General features: G+C 40.2%; 1 protein-coding gene across 11 annotated transcripts in view; it reads right to left on the bottom strand.

The window, feature by feature from the left end:
- The window catches only part of CHST15 (carbohydrate sulfotransferase 15), a 966,917-nt gene that overhangs the window by 216,936 nt on the left and 729,650 nt on the right, over positions 1-20,331 (bottom strand). The gene's annotated exons all lie outside the window — the stretch shown is intronic.

Below are 20,331 nucleotides of genomic sequence, written 5' to 3'. Positions count from 1 at the left end.
GACTGCTGTCAGTATATCTGCACTGTTGGGTTGTTATTTGGATTTTATATATATATATATATATATATATATATATATATATATATATATATATATATATATTCACTTTATAAGCTCAAAATTCTGAAATATCGAATTTCAGAATCTCAAGCCCATAAAGTGGAAAATCCAAATACCCGAGACCACACAATCATAGGTTCATAGGTTCATAGGTTCATACTAGGCTATCTGCCCTAGGGCATTTATAAGCCTAGCCAGAGTGTGTGTGGCTTTCGCCACCCCTTGGGATGAGAATATTATGCCCATTTAGGGTTTAGTTTACTGTGCCTCTGTCTAGTAGTGATACAGAGATGACCCCCGGGGTAAACCTACGATCTCCCATCCACTCGTCAAGATTTCTCTTGAAGAGAGTTAGTGAGGGGCTCTGCCTAACATGGACTGGGATTCTGTTCCAGAGTGTAGGGAGCCCCTGGGTTATGAATCTGTCCCTCCAGCATGTCCTATTTATTTCTGTGTTGAGGTTCAAATCTCTTGCTCTCGTGGCTCTGATGGATTTGGATTTTCTGAGGTGGAGCATGTCCATTAATTCCGGATTGGACATGGCCTTGTACGTCAGGCATAGATCACCTCTGAGTAGGCGGTATGCGACTGAATAGAGCTGGAGTTTCTTCAGCCGGGCAGCATATGACATATGTTTGAGACCCTTTATCCTCTTGGTGAGGAACTTTTGGGGTCTTTCTAACTGATGCAGGTGTCAGGTAAGATACATCCCAAATGGGGCATTGTACTCAATCATGGGCCTGATAAGAGAAGAGTTCAGGGGCACAATGACCTCTCTTGATCTAGATGTGAATCCCTTCATGATAAGGTGGGCAATATAGAAGGTCTTCCTAACCACCTTGGCAATGTGAGTGTCAAATGAGAGGTTACTGTCGACTTGGGTCCCTAGGTCCCTGATTACCTCTTCCGTACTTAATGGATTACCACCTATGTGGTAATTTGTGGGTACCTTGTTTTTCCCAAAGGGTATGACTATACATTTTTTGGCATTCAGTTTAAGGCCATGGCTCTGGCACCAATTATCCATTTCTATGAGGCCTTTCTGAAGGATGCTTGTGTCCGCTGGAGTATCAATTATGGCGCCCAGTTTGCAGTCATCTGCGAACTTTGTCAGCCACAATCCTCCTATGTTTGCTTGCACCTCAGAAAAATAAATGCCGAACAAGAGGGGTCCCAGGACTGAGCCCTGTGGGACACCGCTTGTGACTGGCTTAGAGTCTGACATGGCTCCAGCAATTCTGACCTTGTGGGCTCTGTCCTTGAGCCAGTTTGCAACCCATCATGTGACATATGGGTTTACATTTAAGCTGGTGAGTTTGTCCATGATGCCCGAGTGGGGTATTGTGTCGAAGGCTTTTGCGAGGTCAAGGTAGGCTGAGTGAACTGCCTTACCCTCATCAATGGCCTTAGTGACTGTTTCAAAAAAGTCGACTAGGTTCAAAAGGCAGGATCTGCCTTTGACAAAGCTGAATTGGGTAGGATCCAATGTTTGTAGGTCCCCAATGTCTTTGTTTATGAGTTCCATAATGATCCTTTCCATAGCTTTGCAAACCAGGCTCGTCAAGCTTATGGGGCGGTAATTTCCAGGGTCCGTAGAAGCACCTCCTTTGTGGAGTGGGATCACTGTTGCTGTACGTCACTCTTTGGGCCCTAAATCCCAAAACCGCAAAACCGTGAAATTCAAACTCCCAACACTTCCAAATACTAATACAACACAAACGCACACAACTAAACAAGCAGACACACCTACCCTTATTATATGCAGGGGGGCAAGCCCCCTTGCTCCCCCCACACCCCTCTACTTAAATATTATTCTAACTCCAAGGTCGCACTACATACACACTCAAAACACCACCACACAAACTACATTCCTCTCGCACACACACATCACAGTAACAGCACACACTAACACACACTACAGCCCCTACCCAAAACCCTTACACATAAATACTTACCTGAATCCACTAACACAGTGCAACACCAGAACCGCTAATTCAAAATCTCCCACATTTGAGATTTTGACTTTTGCACTTCTGGGGTTGCGATCTTCCGATCCTTCTACTTTATGAGCTCAAGATTCTGAAATTAAAGTTTTCAGTACTTTGAGCTTATAAAGTGTTCCCATATACACAGATATATATATCGGGCCAAACTAAAAAGGGAGGGGGAGTGTCCATATTCATCAGGGACATCCACACCTCCAGGTTAGTGGCAACACACGAAGCATCAGAGACCATCCAGGTGCAACTAACCGTAGGCAAAACTGGTAGCATGTTACAGACCACCCTCCCAATCTCAGGAACCCCATTCAGCCTTCCTCAAGACATTGGAGGATATGAATGTCTCACCAAACACCATCATATTGGGAGACTTCAACTACCCTAACATAGACTGGGTGCATTATTCTAGCCCTAACACCCTAGCGCAAAGGTTCCTGGAACTCATAAATTCAAATGCAATGGAACAGCTAGTCACCTCTCCCACAAGGGGAGATAATATACTAGACCTGATCATCACAAACATGGGGACAAAGTGCTCCACACCAGAAGTATACCCCTCACTAGTGAGATCTGACCACAAACTAATCACCCTGGATATACATATCCCACCTCCACCCCCAACACAAAAGACTACAGTGAAAAACTTCTCAAAAGCCGACTTTACACTTCTTAAGACTGAGATGGTATCCTTTAAGCCCACTGGGCCAGTGGAAACCACATCTCACAATGCTGAATCCTTCACAAATGCTTTCTATGGACATCTCCAAGAATGCATGGATCATGCAATCCCAAATAAAACCAAGACCCTCTCCACCAAGGGCAGGAGTCCTGTCTGGTGGACCCCAGCCATAAACAAATTGTATAACAAAAGAAGGAAGCTACTGCACGACAGAGCAAAATCTCATAAAGAGAAAGCATCTCTGATCAGCACTAGTAGGAAGCTACATTCTCTCATAAAAACATCCAAGGCCAACTTTGAGAGAAAAATCGCTATGAACACTAAAGATAACCACAAGGCCTTCTTCTGCTATGTTAGAAACCTGGGCGGAAACTCTCAGATATGCTCAGAGTTAGTTCACAATGACAAAAAAATACACTGAACCCACCGATATTGCCAACATTCTGGCAGACAGGTTCAGTGCAAATTTCTCCCCTCCCTCACCCCCAAAAGAAGAAATACTTATCCCAGCTGAATGTAACCTCCCTGTCATCTCAGATGTCCAGGTGAGAACCGCTCTCAGCAAAGCTAAAAACACAGCATCAATGGGACCTGACGGTATCCCAGGTTGCGTGCTACGTGAACTCCAAGAGGAGCTAAACCCACACATAAAAAATGCTATTTAACCTTAGCCTTACTACAGGATATGTACCTGAACACTGGCGTACAGCAACAGTTGTCCCACTCCACAAAGGAGGCACCTCTACAGACCCTGGTAGCTACCACCCCATAAGCTTAACCAGCCTGGTCTGCAAAGCTATGGAAAGAATCATTATGGAACTCATAAACAGAGACATTGGGGACCTACAGACACTTGATCCCACCCAGTTCAGCTTTGTAAAGGGCAGATCCTGCCTTTTGAACCTGGTTGACTTTTTCGAAACAGTCACTAGAGCCATTGACGAGGGCAAAGCAGTCCATACAGCCTACCCGGACTTGGCTAAAGCCTTCGACACAATATCCTACCCAGGCATCATAGATAAGCTCAACAGCTTAAATGTAAATCCATATGTCACAAGATGGTTTGCAAACTAGCTAAAGGATAGAACCCATAAAGTCAAAATCGCTGGAGCCATATCAGACTCAAAGCCAGTCACAAGTGGTGTCCCACAGGTCTCTGTCCTGGGACCCCTCTTGTTCGGCATTTATTTCTCAGATGTGAAAGCAAACATGGGAGGGTTGTGGCTGACAAAGTTCGCAGATGACTGCAAACTAGGTGCCATAGTTGATACACCAGCTGACACATACATCCTACAGAAAGGCCTCACTGAAATGGACAACTGGTGCCGGAGTCATGGCCTTAAACTAAATGCCAAAAAATGTATAGTCATTCCCTTTGGGAAAAACAAAGTACCCACAAATTATCACATAGACAGTAACCCACTGAGTACGGAAAAAGTAATCAGAGACCTGGGGACCCAAGTCAATAGTGACCTCTCATTTGACACCCATGTTGCCAAAGTGGTTAGAAAGACTTTCTACCTTGCCCACCTTATCATGAAGGGATTCACATCCAAATCAAAGGAGGTCATTGTACCCCTATACTGCTCCCTTATCAGGCCCATGATTGAGTACAATACCCCATTTGGTATGTACCTCACCCGGCACTTGCAACAACTGGAGAGACCCCAAAAGTACCTCACCAAGAGGATCAAGGGACTCCAACATATGTCATATGCTGCCAGACTAAAGAAACTCCAGCTCTATTCAGTAGCATACTGCTTACTCAGAGGTGATCTGTGCCTGACGTACAAGGCCATGTCCAATCAGGAATTGATGGACATGCTCCACCTCAAAAAATCCAAATCCATAAGAACCACGAGAGCGAGAGCTAAAGATTTAAACCTCAGCACAAATATGAATAGGACATGCTGGAGGGACAGATTCATAACTCAGAGGCTTCCCATACTCTGGAACAGAATCCCAGTTCATGTTAGGCAGAGCCCCTCACTGACTCTCTTCAAGAGAAATCTTGACGAGTGGATGGGAGATCGTAGGTTTACTCTGGGGGTCATCTCTGTGTCACTACTAGACAGAGGCACAGTAAACTAATTCTATCATGTAAGGGGGTCCTCACTGTGTCACTACTAGACAGAGGCACAGTATTCTAAATATATTCTGTACACTTTTATACCATTACATGGGGTGGCGAAAGCCACATCACTATGGCTAGGCTTATAAATACCCCAGGGCAAATAGCCTAGTACTAAACTATGAAACTATGAAACTGTATGTTATCCATTGCAAAAAAAAAAAAAAAACTGAGGCAATCCTAGATGTATCCATATGTTCTAACACTGGCCCTAATTACAACCCATAGAAGTCCTTTGCTGTTTATTCTTGAGGATATTCCAGGAAATAGTATGCAGGTGCTGAGCACCCACCTATGACAACAGGCTGCCAAGGTGGCCTTTTGTAGCCATACGAGGCATAAAGTGCTGAAACATAATGTGGCACATTCTAGTTTACCTCAGTCTGGATCAAATGTTTCCTCCATCTAGTCTCCAATCCAGGCTTTATCCATAGACCTTTTCCAATTGTCTCAAGTTTCCATGAGCTTTTTGAAATCCAAGCAGTCGCATCTAAAATCAGAGAGATGTTAGGTGTTCCTTCTAAATAGAAAAGGATACAACCTATCCAGGTGGAGGATTCTCTAGCTCCTAATATCTTCATCCAGAACTAGGGACAAAACACAACAAAACAGTAAGCAAATAAATAGATAGGGAAAATGTCCCAAATTAGGGGCACTTTTGAAATATCCCTTTTGTTATGTAATGTAGAACTTCTCAAAATAAAGTCCATTTGTAGTATGGATAGATCAATATTCTGAAACAAATTTTCAGGTTTCCCAAAAAATATTGAGAGTTGAGAGGCATGGACGAATATGATACCCCAGTTATTAAGGCATAGAAGGAAAACAGAAGACCATACAGCAAGTTAGGCATTTTTTTTCACTTCCAAATTCCAAATGCAGCTGAACTACCCCTCTAAGAGCTAGGCACACAAACAAAACAAAAGGGAAGAAGCCACACAATAGAAAACAGTGACAAGCACAGCAAAAGGATAAGCCCTCAGGCAAGTAGATGGAACAGCTAAGACTCAGTACCGCTGCCCTGTCCATCTTCCCCAAAAGTCTAACCTCAAAGATCCCAGTCTATAGAGCCTACCTTCCCCCTACTCACAGCCACTGAAAAAGACTTGAAACTTAATTTTTTATTGGAGGAGTTGGAAAAAATAACACAGAAATAATGGGTCTTCAGCATCCTGAAACAAGGTTACAGACTTTAGTTCAAGAGCAGACCCAGATTTTTAGAGGTTCCATCTATCCTCAGGGAACAAAAGCTTCCTGTTCTATCTCTATTTGCAGATCTCATAAGCTAAACAACCATTAAATGTGTACACAAACAAGGGGGAAAATATAATTCCCTACTCAGGACACAGGACTATTTTAAATACTGAGTAAGGGGAGGGACTTGTAGGCGAATCCTAAATCTCTCAAAACTAAATAAGTTTTTATTGGTACCAAAATTCAAAATACTTACGCCTCAAGACTTCACTTCCTGCTAGCCTTCATGTTCACCTTAGACTTAAGGATGTTTGCTGCAATGGTGCCATTGCAAAGATACAAAGAAGGTTTTTAAGATTGAAAGAATAAGTGCTTCACTTCCAGTTGATATCTTTAACCTCTAAATTGTCTACTGTACTCAAGTGCTTTCATCAAGGGTCTGGCTCCACTAACAGCTTGTTTGAAGAACCAAGGGTATGCAGATTTACCTGTCCCTGGAAGATTGTCTGATACAGGTCTACTCTGTAGCAGGAATTTAGACGGCCTTAAAAGTTATCCTAACATACTTTTAGAGACATTTGCCCCTTAACCTTTCTGTATCACAGATAATTCTTGTAAGGACAGTAATGCTTCTATTTTTTTTTTTAAAAATAAAATAAAAAAATAAAAAAATAAAATAATGCTTCTAGAAGCATTGCCATATACAGAACAGCAAAAAGCCTTTATCCTAGAAGGCAGACAATGCTGGACATAGAACAGTAAAAGCTTTTTGCCTAGAAGACAAGGTTGTCTTTGGAACCCAATTTCTCCAGCCAATCTTGGAAATTTATGCCATAACAACAAAGGACTTCTGCAGAATTCTGGGACACGTAGCCTGTTGCAAACTGATTATTTCTCTACTGAGACTTCATATGAAAAATTTACAATGGTACCTCAGGAACATATGGTGTCAGCACTCCTAGTTGTTGGAGATTCCCTTCCTATTATGACTTATGTAATAAAAGGGTTCTCATGGTGAAATAATCATGCACATCTAAACCTAGAAGATCTTTCGAACTTATCCAAGGAACCAAGACCTTCCCCCACAAACTCCTCAGAAGTTTCATGAAAAGGCCATGTGTGGAGTCTGTGAATCTGTTTCACTTGGGTCACAGACATGAGAAATAGATATAACTATGTGTGTATACATATATATATATATATATATATATATATATATATATATATATATATATATATATTTATGTATACAGTACATATATAATATACATGCATATATATGTGTGTGTGTGTATCTATCTATCTATATATATATATATATATATATATATATATATATATATATATATATATATATATATAGAGAGAGAGAGAGAGAGAAATGAAAAAGAAAAGACTGCAGTCATTTTACCTCTAAGACCTTTCAAATATATTTGGACCCAGGATGATGGATACCTTCTACATAACTTGGGTACACTGATTTCTCTACAAGTTCCCTCCAACACCTTTAATCCCTTAATTGTTGCGGAAGAGCAAGGATGAAAGTTCATAAGTGTTTTTGATAGCACACTTTTGACCCAAGCAGCTATAATTCTCCCTACTTAGTCTAGCAAGGTCAGAGCCAATGTCGTTGCCTCTGTCAAGTGGACCACTTGACTCAGAAAAAATGGTCCCTATGCACCCCAACCTGAGCAGTCTAACACTGACAACCTGAATGGTTTAACACTCATTGCTTTTAGACATGTTCTCAGAAGACATGCTAAATATTACATTACAGGCTAGCAAACCAAATACAAGAAAATAATACCTAGCAAAGTGGAAATTTATTTATTTATATTTATTTAACATTTTGTTGACCGGGAAAGTCCGACTAGGTTCCGCAGATCCTGTTTTCAGCGGTGGCCCGGGGAGAAATGCTCCAGAAGCATGTCTTTAGAAATGACTCTCCATCTTATTCCAGCTAAATGCAACAGGGGTCAGGTAAAGCTGTGGAAGTTGGGATGGTCACTGGGCTCCCTATAGGCAAGAATCCCAGAAGTGATGACTGCAAGAATATTGTCAAACCTCTAAAGTTCTTAAGACAACTGTACTATTTCCCCACATTCCACATAATTGATAGACCTTAGTATCCATGTCCTGCATTCAAATTTTAACATTCATTCCTCTGTTTGAACCATAGAAATGAAAGGATAATATTAGCTCTCATTTGAGAGTAGCACCCAAGACCTCCAGCATACCACTGGAACTACAAGAGATTCTAGACAGATAGGTGCTGAGTTTTCCCATAACTGCTTTCTCCTTTCAGCTAGGAAACCTCCAGCAAGGGGATCAAGTTCAAATTATGAACACACACACACACACACACACACACACACACACACACACACACACACACACACACACACACACACACACAAACAAACAAAGAAATCATTCCACTTTCGCAGTGCTAGAATCACAAAAGTGAAGAAGGGATAAAATTAGGTCTTGTTTCTACTTATTTCTGTACTTATGGTTCACTGTACAATGCAGGAAATGTTTTCCATTGAGAATGTATGCCCTGACACTAACAATATATTAGTTATGCCTAAGTAAAATGTATGCTGTCATGGTCATATGAATGCAATCTGAGAAAGATATGCAACTGCATACAGAACACTGGTGTAACTGTAATAAAACAACAGTATGCTGCATCATAATAAAACTGAGAGATAAGAAGAATAGCTGACTTGCATAGCTTGCCACCACCAACGTCTTTGGTTATAGCACATTTTTTAGTTATTTTTCATCACTGCAGCTGACAGTAAGTTATTCTTGTTTTCTTGTTTTAGGTTCATAGGTGTTTACTAGGCTAACGACCACAAGGGCCTTTTTAAGACTAGCCATGCATCCCAAACAAGTTCTGCTACACTTGATAAGTGTAAGCATGGGTCTGGGAGATGAACCATTTACAGGTTACCTGTGACCATTAGAGACACAGGTGCCAAACCAGGGATGAATTTCTGGTTTCCCATCCAATTGTCCAAGTTGCACTTCAGATGGTTAGGGAGGAACTCTGCTTCACATGGATGGGGAGCCTGTTCCATAGATGGGGTAGTCTCTGAGATACCTATCACTCCTGCAGGTCCTATTTCTATCACAGGCAAGGTTTAAGTCTTTAGAATGGGTAATTCTGGTCCTGTTTGTTTAGTGGATATGCAGGAGGTCCATGAGAGGGGGGGGGGTCTGACAATGCCCTGTATGCCAGGCATAGAGCACCCCTCAAAAGCCTGTAGGAGACAGAATACAAGGATAGTGCCTTAAGGCGGTCTGCATAGGATATATTTCTTATGCCCTGTATTCATTTAGTGAGGAACCTCTGTGGACATTCCAATTGTTGGATATGCCTGGTTAGGTACATACCAAAGGGGGGATTGTACTCAATGATAGGTCTGATTAATGCTTAATACAATGGAACAATGACTTCCTTAGACTTAGATGCCATACCTTTGTTTATAAGTTGCTCAACACAGAATATTTCCTCACCACTGTAGACATGTGATGATCAAAGGCTAGATTACTATCTATGTGTGTCCCTAAGTCCCTGACTACTGGGTCAACTCTAAGGGGTGTGTTGTCAATATGATAATTACCAGGGATGGATGACTTCCCAAAGGATACTATTATGCATTTCTTGGTATTTAGTTTTAGTCCATAGCTTTGACACCAGTTGTTTGTCTGTGCCAGCCTGTCATGGAGAACATTTGTGTCAGTGTGAGATTCAATGACAGCTCCTAATTTGCAATCATCTGCAAAATTAGTCAGCCAGAGACCACTGACATTGGTCTTGACTTCGGAGAAGTAAATGCCAAAAAGGAGCTGTCCAAGGACTGACCCCTCCTAAGGGACTCCACTTGTGACTGGCCTTTTTCTAGAGATGGACTCCCTGGGTCCTGTCTGTGAGCCAGTTGGCTACCCACCTGGTGACATACGGGTTTGTACCTAACCTCTTGAGTTTTTTCAACAATGCCCAAATGGGGTATTGTGTCAAATGTCTTGGCCAGGTCAAGGTAGGCAGTGTGAATGATTTTGCTTTCATCCATTGCTATGGTGATCTTCTCAAAGAAGTACACCAGGTTGAATAGGCATGATCTGCCCTTGATGAAACCAAACTGGGTTGGGCCCAGTGTCTGGAGGTTTACTGTATCTCTGTTGATCATCTCCATGACAATTCTTTTCATGGTTTTACATATAAGACTAGTGAGACTTATGGGTCTGTAGTTTCCAGGTCTGTAGATGGCCCACCTTTGTGCAGTGGGATGACTGCCATGTTTGTTTATTTATGAGGCATGAAGCCTGTTTGGAGGCTACAGTTAAATAATAATTCCAGAGGCCCTGACAGGTCACGTTTCATGCTATTTAGAAGGCATCCTGGGATACTGTCTAGGCAAATGCAGTGTACTTGGTCTTAGAGAGAGCATTAAGGACCTTTTACCTAGTGATTGCAGGGGGAGTTACATTTGATGATATTTCCTGAGGGAAGGTTGAGGGGGAGAGAGGAGTAAAGTTGGAGCTGAATTTATCAGCCAGGAGGTTTGCTATATCTTCTGGCTCAGTACAGGTGACTCCACTTACAATGAGCTCTGAAAACAATTGTGTACTGCCTTTGGGGTTGCAGACATAGACAAATAATGTTTTATGGTTGTCCTTAGCCTGGGAGGCCAAACTTACCTCAAATTTGGCTTTGGTAGATTTTATTTGTCCTCTGAGTTGGTTGTTTAGTTTGATGAGAGTGCTTTTATACTGCTGGGTTCTGCACCTCCTAATTTTTGCCATGATTTTATTCCTCCTGTTATACAGATAATTGATTTTGTGATTCCACCAGGGTGGCTTGTTTTTGAGTTAGTTCTGTACTTCCTCCTGGTGGGTACATCTGCCTCTATGCAGCTATTAACATGCTTGTACAGGGTTTTTGTGAACAGCTCTGCATAGGCAGGAGTGTTCTCCAGGTTTATAGGGGCTTGAAATTTTGCCAGGTTCTCACTTAATAGAAGGAGGTTAGCCTTAGAATAGTTCCTGAATATTCCAGGTTTAGCTGAGGGATGGTTTTATTTTTACTTCTAAGGAGACAATTTTGTGGTCTTACCTTACCAGGGAAGGCATTACAGTAGGGGATGTGCAGCAGTCTCCCATATTAGTGAGGACTAGATCCAGTATGGTTGCACCCCTGGTTGGTGTACAGACTATCTGATACAGGGAATTTGTGTTTACAAAATATAGGAATCTCTGTGCATGTATGTTTGGTGTCGTATAGGATTCCCAGTTAATAGTGGGGTAATTAAAGTCACCCATGAATATGGTGTTGGGTTGGATGGTTAGTGTTTCTAATAAGTTTAAATACATGGTATGGGTTTCCTGGATCATAGAGGGTGACCTATAGCTTGCAAGGAAGTGGCATTGGATTTTACCTGAGGTGATTGGAACATGAAGCAGAGCAGCTCAAGTTCATTGTCCTGTTTGACCAGCCTTGAAGTATGTTTATTTTTGATGTAAATAGAGACCCCTCCGCCTTTAATCCCTGCCTGTGAAGTAGCTTGTCTAAATGCGTGGAAGGCGTTATAACCTTGCACTGTTGGTGTGCTCTCTACAGATTTAAACCATGTCTTAGTGACACACAGATATCAGCATTCTCTAGGGTAAACAGAGCTTCTAGGGCGTGGAGTTTTTTTGTTTAGACTCCTAACATTGAGCAGTAATACCTTTAGATTCTCTTGGTTTTGGTTTTCTATGTTGGAAGTACTTTCAGTTTGGCATTGCCTAAGAATGGCAGTATGAGGAAGACAATGTGTTAGCTAATATTTGAAAGCCTAGAGGGGAGAAATGCAGACCATCCCTGGCAAAGCAGCATGGTCTATTGACCTTCTCCTTCCATGCTGACAAATACTGCACCCCCTTAGAATGACATCAGAATCTAAGCCAAATATTAAAGTCAATCAGCTTTTTTTTGTATTGTAGCATCATCCTTGAAGAAGATAATATGCTGCTCAGTGCTAGGCTCATACCAGCCTGAGACACATATTCTGAGAGCTCCATAATGCCTCTCTTCATATAGTTTAGGGAGGTACGTCTCAGGTCATTTACTCCCAAATGGACTATGACTGAGTCATATTGGTAATTGTGGTCTAATCATCTGACTGCATATGTAATATGCAGATCCTAGCCTCTGATAAGCAGCTGACCGTAACTTCCTCCTTATCCAGCCTGGTGGAAGGCACATCAGTGTGTCTCACAATGGGGTCTCCAATGACTAGAATGTTGGATTGTGGGGTGAATTGCCTTATGGGCTTAGAGGTAGAGGCTCCATGAGATGTAGCTCTGTGTGCTGATGTGGGTGTTGTTTTGGAAGAGCAGATTTGGGGCTGCTGAGGGTATTTGTTATGTGTACTTCTTCTAGGAGGTCATCTTTGTGGTTTAGGAAGGTTTCATGTAATTGCATCAGCATATGTGGGTCTATATCAGGGTTGCCAGACGTCCCTATTTGGGTGGGACTGTCCTGAGATCAGCAGCCTGATCCCGAGTCTCGCCCTGCTGGTTTAAATCCCGGCCAGCCTCCGCTTTGTTTTTTTTTTTGTTTTTTTTTTTGATTGGCCCGTATACCTGGCATACAGGCCAATCAAAAATCGCTAAACATGGAGCTTCTTCTGTTCCGCATTAAACAGAAGTAGCTCGTTTCGATTTTTGATTGGCCCGTATGCTGGTATGAGCTAATACTATACTTTTTTTTTTTTTTAATCATTAAAGACCTTTTTTTTTTTGCTCTTCACTTTGTTTTTGTCGTCCCTACCGGGCTAATATGAAATCTGGCAACCCTGGTCTATATATTTACACTGAATTTTGCATGATATGTGCAGTGTGTGTACTACTGACAACCTTATTGACATTAGGAGTACTTTTTTGTGAGAGCTTTGCCTCCAGTGACATTGTGTAAATACATCTCTCACATACCATATCAGTTTGTTTGAGAATTAATTGGTTGTCAGTAAACATGAGCCAGTTTCTACATTGTCTCAGAATGCCCACATCCACCAAGCCAGTAAAGGAGACAGTAGGAAAGCTCATATCCATGGCAACACACCTTTTTAATGATTAGACAGTTGGAGTGAGAATATTAATCACTGTCAGGAGTATTCAGTTTGCAACTATGTAGACGGTGCTTATCACTGCAAACTAGTCGTTCTGTGTACAACTAGGTATTGGAGAAATTTCAGTTGTGCTTTTACAGGAAAAATGTCAGTCAAGGTGTCTGAGTCTGTACACAGCACTAACAAACACTTGAGGGGAAACTAATATGTAGACCCTGAAAATATAAGAATGAGGTACTTAGGCATATATTCTGAAGTTAGAAACAAATCAAGCAGTACTTACTGAAAACAAAGAATTGGGTTGTCAAGAATGATGAAAACAGGGGAGTCGCATGAATGGCTACTTCCTGGCTACTACTAATGCCGGTCTCAGCACAGCTTCACTCTGTTGGGATACAAGGCTCCTTTGCTTCTTCCCTCAGCAGAAGCAAAATGTTAGCAACAATCCCAAGAAGAGAAGCAGGCCACAGCTCATTTGGTGGTCCACAGTCTTGTCCCGATGATGCAAGGGTTTTCTAAAAACATATTTATGTTGTACTCTTTATTCTTCAGTATTGCAACTGGTAAGTAAGGGAACCTTGGGATAAGAGTGTATAAATCAGAAGATTGCCCATTTCTAGACTGAGAAGACAGGAGGGAAATGAAGACAGATACATGTAGTGAGTATGTGGAATTTATTCTGCAAAGACAACAATGATAAATAAAGCATCTGGAATTCATACACTAATTATCACTGACACAGGTTCCTTCTACCATACTTATGTCAAGTGAAAAAGAAATCATTGGTAATCTTAGCTGAAAAAGATTCCTCCATTCCAGCTTGCAGACACCTCTGATATATTATGTTTATGCAAATTTATCTTAAGTAGATGCAATAGGTAGATGTGTGCATTTCATAGATTGAATTATTGGTAGTGTAGAAGCTGATACAGGATGGATAAAAAAAATCTGATGTGCCGTCCATTTGCCACAAACACTACCCATTTCTCCTGTTGTGACAGCTACTGAGACACACCTCTTCTACAGGTACACACCTACTCATACAGCGATGGCACTGTTCCAGATATCTGATGTATTTCTGAGCTATATCACTGCATACACACACACACACACACACACACACACACACACACACACACACACACACACACACACACACACACACACACACACACACACACAAACACATGCATGCACACACACATGCACAAACACAAGCACACACATGCATGCACACACACTCTCAATATCTAAAAGTGGTTTCACCTTTGGATGACAGTACCCCAGGCTTGCAAGCAATGCAGTCTCATAACCCCTTGTACATCTTTGTGCTGAAGTAGCCTGTCCTCCCTAATCAGCATTCAGACTCCCTACCTTCCCTCTTCCCTTCACACCGGTGAGTGAAGATCATAACCTGCCACACATAGTTTGTCAGTGTCTGGAGTTACCACATTGCAGTGCTTCCTGTTCCTTAACTATCCCTCTAAGGGTTGCTGTCTTCATTGTAGCCTAGCGATCTTGTCAGTGGATGGTTTTGACCCTCCAGTCCTGCAGCTGTGAATAGTTGCATACATACTTAAACACTTAACACTGGAAATATACTAATCTTTCTTTTTAAGTAAACTAAACAAGAACCTCATCTAGGATAATAGCATTAGTATGAAATGATGACCTATACTAACAATTTACTACTTCCCATCTGCTGCCTGGAAATATTGCTACTGCTACTCCTAATACCACAGAGTCACAGTCTGCTTTGTTTAACAAGGACAACTGCACAATATAAGCTACTTTTACATTAACTCATAACATCTGAGTGACACCTCCAGGTGCATCTGCAGTTAATTAATGCCTACTGACGCCTCTAGGTGTCAAATATTGATTGCTCATATTTGCATCAACAGTTCCAAAACTATGCTATGTAAAACGTTTTAAAATATTTCATCTTAAAGTGTAAATGATGGCAAACTCAACTACATGAATATTTGACCTTTGTCTAGTGCATCTAGTGCATGTGAAGAGGTATTAACTGTTGTTTGTATGATATTCATTCATATAGATATAATGTTCACATTTTTCTAAATCTCTCAGCAACCAAGTAACACAGACAGAACTCCTTAGCGTCACATGAAAGCCCTCAGTTAGATGAATAAAATACTGCTGACAGTATTGTAAGTTGTTTTCAAAAAAGCTCAAACATAATAGTTACTGTATTTACTGTGACTTATAAAATTAGAACCTAAAGAATACTACCACTATAAAAATAGTTTGTGCTGAAGGGTTTGCCGTTTACACTTCTATCATGATCCCTATGGTTCCAGAGATATGAACATTTGTTTGAAATGTGAAGACATAATTTGTTCTGTCAAAAGGCTTAGGCTACGCCCACTGGAAGTGACTGCAAACTTCCTGATCTCCACTGGAGTGAAGGAGTCAAACTAGCTTGGCTGCAAGTGACATATCAAGTTCTGAAGTGCCCTGGTCCTGGCAGTTCAGGCCCTCAAATACATGGCCTCTGACAAAAACAGTTAGTAAATGAATTTGAGCCTTTAGTAATAATGTTGTGTTCAGAAATTTAGACTTATCAGACTCATTCTATACAGTATCAATAAAATGCCTTAATACTATTTAAAAATACAAATTATTTAAAGCTCTACTGTCTTACATTACCACGAAGATGGTGAATAATACCTCGCTGAACAGGTTCCAAAATAGTTACTCTGACGAGGCAGCTGTCTTATGCAGTAATGAAATCAAATGCGCATTTTTGCAAATCTTCCAGTCAGAAGAAGGTAGTGGGTTATAAGTGACAATATTTCATTATATGCAGTTACATTTTCCACTGGCAAATTGTCCAGATGTGAGTGTTCCACCCTCCTCCCATAACAGTAACTTCAAGTGATTCAGAATACTGCTCATTCAATTCAGTTCAACTTTATTGTCATATGTACTAGAGACAATGTCACAGTATGATGAAATTGTTATTCTGTGATTGTTATTCACAAGATGTGGGCTTTATTCCTACATCCAGAATTCATATTGCACTGCTAGTACTATAGTGTAGAAAGAGAGTACACTGTACACTTGAGTAGCCACCCTTTAAATGAAATATTAAAATAAGACCACGATTACTGCTTTTGGTGAGAGTTCATATCTCTATGACTGATTTTCTAGTATTGAGTAATGGCACTGCATTGCAGGAAATACCAGCATTAAACATGGAATCTTTCTATCCCAAGAGAGGTAGGTTCTCCAAATAAAGCATTTCAGCAACTCCTGTTTGCAAAGAAGGTCACGCAGTTAATACAAAGGACTAATGCTATGAGTTGCTTCCTTTACTACAGAGTTTGATCTCCTTGGCCTCCATTCGTTTAAAGTGCGAGTCTCAGCAAGTTACTTAAATAGACGGTGCTCTGGCATAATTGGGGAGAACAGCTAAGTTCTTTACTGGTCTATTACATTCCATGTTTATGGTCTAACTATAAAACATTTTGAACTGTACACAGATAAAATATTTTTTTTCTCTGTATGTACTCATTTTCCACTTTTTTTGTTGATATTATTTATTTGGTCTACACATATATTTCAAACTCTAGCTGAGCTTATGAAGAAAACTTCCAGCTATGAGAAATCAGATATGCAGCAATGCCTGTTTTACTCATTTTTCTGTACAGAATTAATCCATATTATCTCTAGAGGGTGAATATCCCTTTCTTCACTCATTAAGAACTTCCTTTTCTTATACTTCTATTCTACATCTTGGCATATCAATGATCGTTATTCTTGTCACTCTACACTTACTACAACAAAAAAATTTTAGGATGAAATTTTAGAAATATTAGGATGGCTGGAAAATGAAGGGAGTACACCGAAAAGTCATTAGTGTATGAATCTCTCAAATTAAGCAGCCATGTGTGCATACTTGCAATCACCCTAAAATATTTGTTTTTGTACTTCAGATCAGTTATGCTAAATATGTAACCCCACAGCCTACACCTACAATAAATGGATTGTTGGGATTGGAATATTATAACCTGTGAAATTTTCATCTAAGCCCATCACACTGGGACAGTGGCAGTGGTTGAGGAACTGGTCCTATCCAGTAAGGTGTTTGCCTTACAGATACAAGGTAAATGGTTTAAGTTTCATGTTTAAGAGAAATTGTCTAGGCTTAAAATGGCCTGCAAGAGCAGCTAGCCTAGTACTTACTATGAACCTTCACTATTTATATACAGTATGTATGTATATATCCATTTGTCCTTAAAGAGTCAGGACTCAGAATGTATACGAGACATACATTCTACAATACCACGGAGCAGTATTAGTTAGAAGCTCAGTACAATGATGCCCCTAGTTATATGAGACATACATTCTACAATACCACGGAGCAGTATTAGTTAGAAGCTCAGTACAATGATGCCCCTAGTTATATGAGACATACATTCTACAATACCACGGAGCAGTATTAGTTAGAAGCTCAGTACAATGATGCCCCTAGTTATATGAGACATACATTCTACAATACCACGGAGCAGTATTAGTTAGAAGCTCAGTACAATGATGCCCCTAGTTATATGAGACATACATTCTACAATACCACAGAGCAGTATTAGTTAGAAGCTCAGTACAATGATGCCCCTAGTTATATGAGACATACATTCTACAATACCACAGAGCAGTATTAGTTAGAAGCTCAGTACAATGATGCCCCTAGTTACCAGTTTTCACAGGCATGCAGTCATGGACACTACTGAGGAGCCTTGCCTCATTTTTCAATTGCTTGAAAGCACTGCTTTGTTAAAGACTTTCCCAGATTCACACAACAGGATAAATGGAATCCAATCATGACCTACAGAAAGCAACTAATTTCTAGATCATGTATTTAAATCCCTGTATTAATTACCAGATAAACCTCTTCTGACTGCATGTGTTAGAGGAGGTGGAATCAAACATTTGCATGCTAGAAGTTAGAGTCTTTGTGACTGTTTTATGTGAGATTAACATTTGTGAAGAATCATAGTGCAGAACATATAATCCTTCAATATGCTCCTACAAGTGCTGTAGGAGATGCACCAGAACTTTCCAGCCACTTGCAATGCTCATTACATATGCCAAACTTTAAATGTCATCAAAGCACACAAACATCTAATACATAGATGTGCATATTATCATATTAAAAGTGGTGCAGACCTAGTAGACACAAGTAACTGTTTCAGTGCTATGTACCCTCATAATACTTAATTGACTTGCTCAAAGTTACACAGGTTTGAATTTGTATGTCAAATAGGACAGATGAAAATGATTTAGTTATTACTCATTAAAAAACTTTCACCTTTAACTGAGTTCTGATTCACTTCGCTGAGGATGAGAAAAGCAAAACGTTAAACTATGTTTTGCTTTTAACTGCGGGGAAACAATGTTGTGTATTTAGCTATAGATTCTGAATGTACTGTATAGAGCTCGTGTTTACTTTAATTCCTCTTTTGTTTAACAAAAGGTCAAATAAATGGAATCTGAAAGGGGAAGGAGTAGGACATATTTCAATAAGCAACCCCTATCCAAAATGCAAACTATAGTACAGTGATTCCTGAGCTTTCAAAAATTAAACAGTAACTGCAGTAACTAACAATGAATTCTGACACTTGCTGTTACACCTTTAAAGCATTTTGAAGGGGATCTATACTTTACCTCCAATCCCACTTCCTGACATATACTAACACATAGACCACTGCTCCGTTGAGTAGAGGGATATTCAGAGATACAATAAATTAAAACTTATTAAAGGCACACTTAACAGTTTCCCACTTGCAAAGACAGCAGGTGTGGTTCTAAGATCTTCAGTGGGCATCCAGCCTAAATACCAGAGTATCATCTAAATGGAAGAATGTTTATCTCCTTGGTGCAAATCTCTCTTTCGTCATTATGAAGATTGGTGTTTCTTTAGTGGTACAGCTGGAGAGAATCCAGATCAATTGCAACTGATCTGGCAAATTCATATTAAATGAGAACACCTCATGCATGTATCCTTGTCAGCCTGACTTGTTACTTTAGACACAATATGTGTGGAGGAAATGGAATGCTAGTTTACCAAAATAAAACATATCCCTCTTCCTTTACTAAGATGGCTCCTGCTCTCTGAACACTAAGATGGCTCCTGCTCTCTGATAACTAGCTCTTTTACTCTAAACTCTAAAAAAAAAAAAAAAAACCTTGGATGATGGAAGCAAATTGGAATAATAACAAAGAAATGTGTAGAAGGCAAGAATATGAGGGCAGTATACAAGATACACAAAAGTTATAAAAAAGGATTTAGAAACATCACTTCTGTACAGTTTTTAAGATAAATGCTGAATTAATGAACACTGCAGGATGATTATATCAGATATTGTTCTCTTGTTGGTTTCAGGTTAGCGCATGCTGTACGTGCACATAAAGCATATACGTCTATGATCTGTTACTTCTGTAATGTTTATAGTTTGATATGCTGGAACTAAATAATGTTTATTTTATGAACTCTATCTAAGGCAATGTTAGTTTGAGTTTATTAAGTTCACAATATAATTCTTGCATTCCTCCTTAATTCCACACTGTGACTATAATGATGCAAACTCTTGCACACAACAGGATGTATTCCTAGGATTCCTTCTTCTGTAATTTGGTTCTTTTCATCACTGATATATTAAGAGTATCTAGTTGTTTTGGACTAATGGCATTACTTCAAAATGCAAGTTTTTTTTGGCTAGTTTAAGCCCAAGAAATCTATGTATGATGAACAATGTGACTATGGAACATATTCTGGAAGATGGCAGTGGCCCAGTAGATCTTGTTATCAGAAATTGTAAAACATATAGAATGATCACCATGGCATGCAGCAGACGTCATATAGTTGTTTAAAATATGGACATCTTGTACATTAGCCACATGATCTGCGACCTTGAATGAGTTAAAAATGTTTTCTACAATCATGCACAATTTCATAAACTGCATTAAATACTTGCTATGTACTAGTGTAAACATGGTACCATTACTATGTGGTATGTACTTGGGTATGCAAAGCATTTGACCACTGATATGCAGGTATGCCTCTCAAACTCTTAGAGCAAGAAATCTGGACAAAGCCATACAAAATTGGAGGCCAAATACTCA

This window comes from Protopterus annectens, chromosome 14.part0, assembly GCF_019279795.1.
Source record: "Protopterus annectens isolate FY-2018-M chromosome 14.part0, PAN1.0, whole genome shotgun sequence".
Taxonomy (NCBI): Eukaryota; Metazoa; Chordata; order Ceratodontiformes; family Protopteridae; genus Protopterus; species Protopterus annectens.
This window is presented reverse-complemented; position numbering and strand designations above follow the sequence as displayed.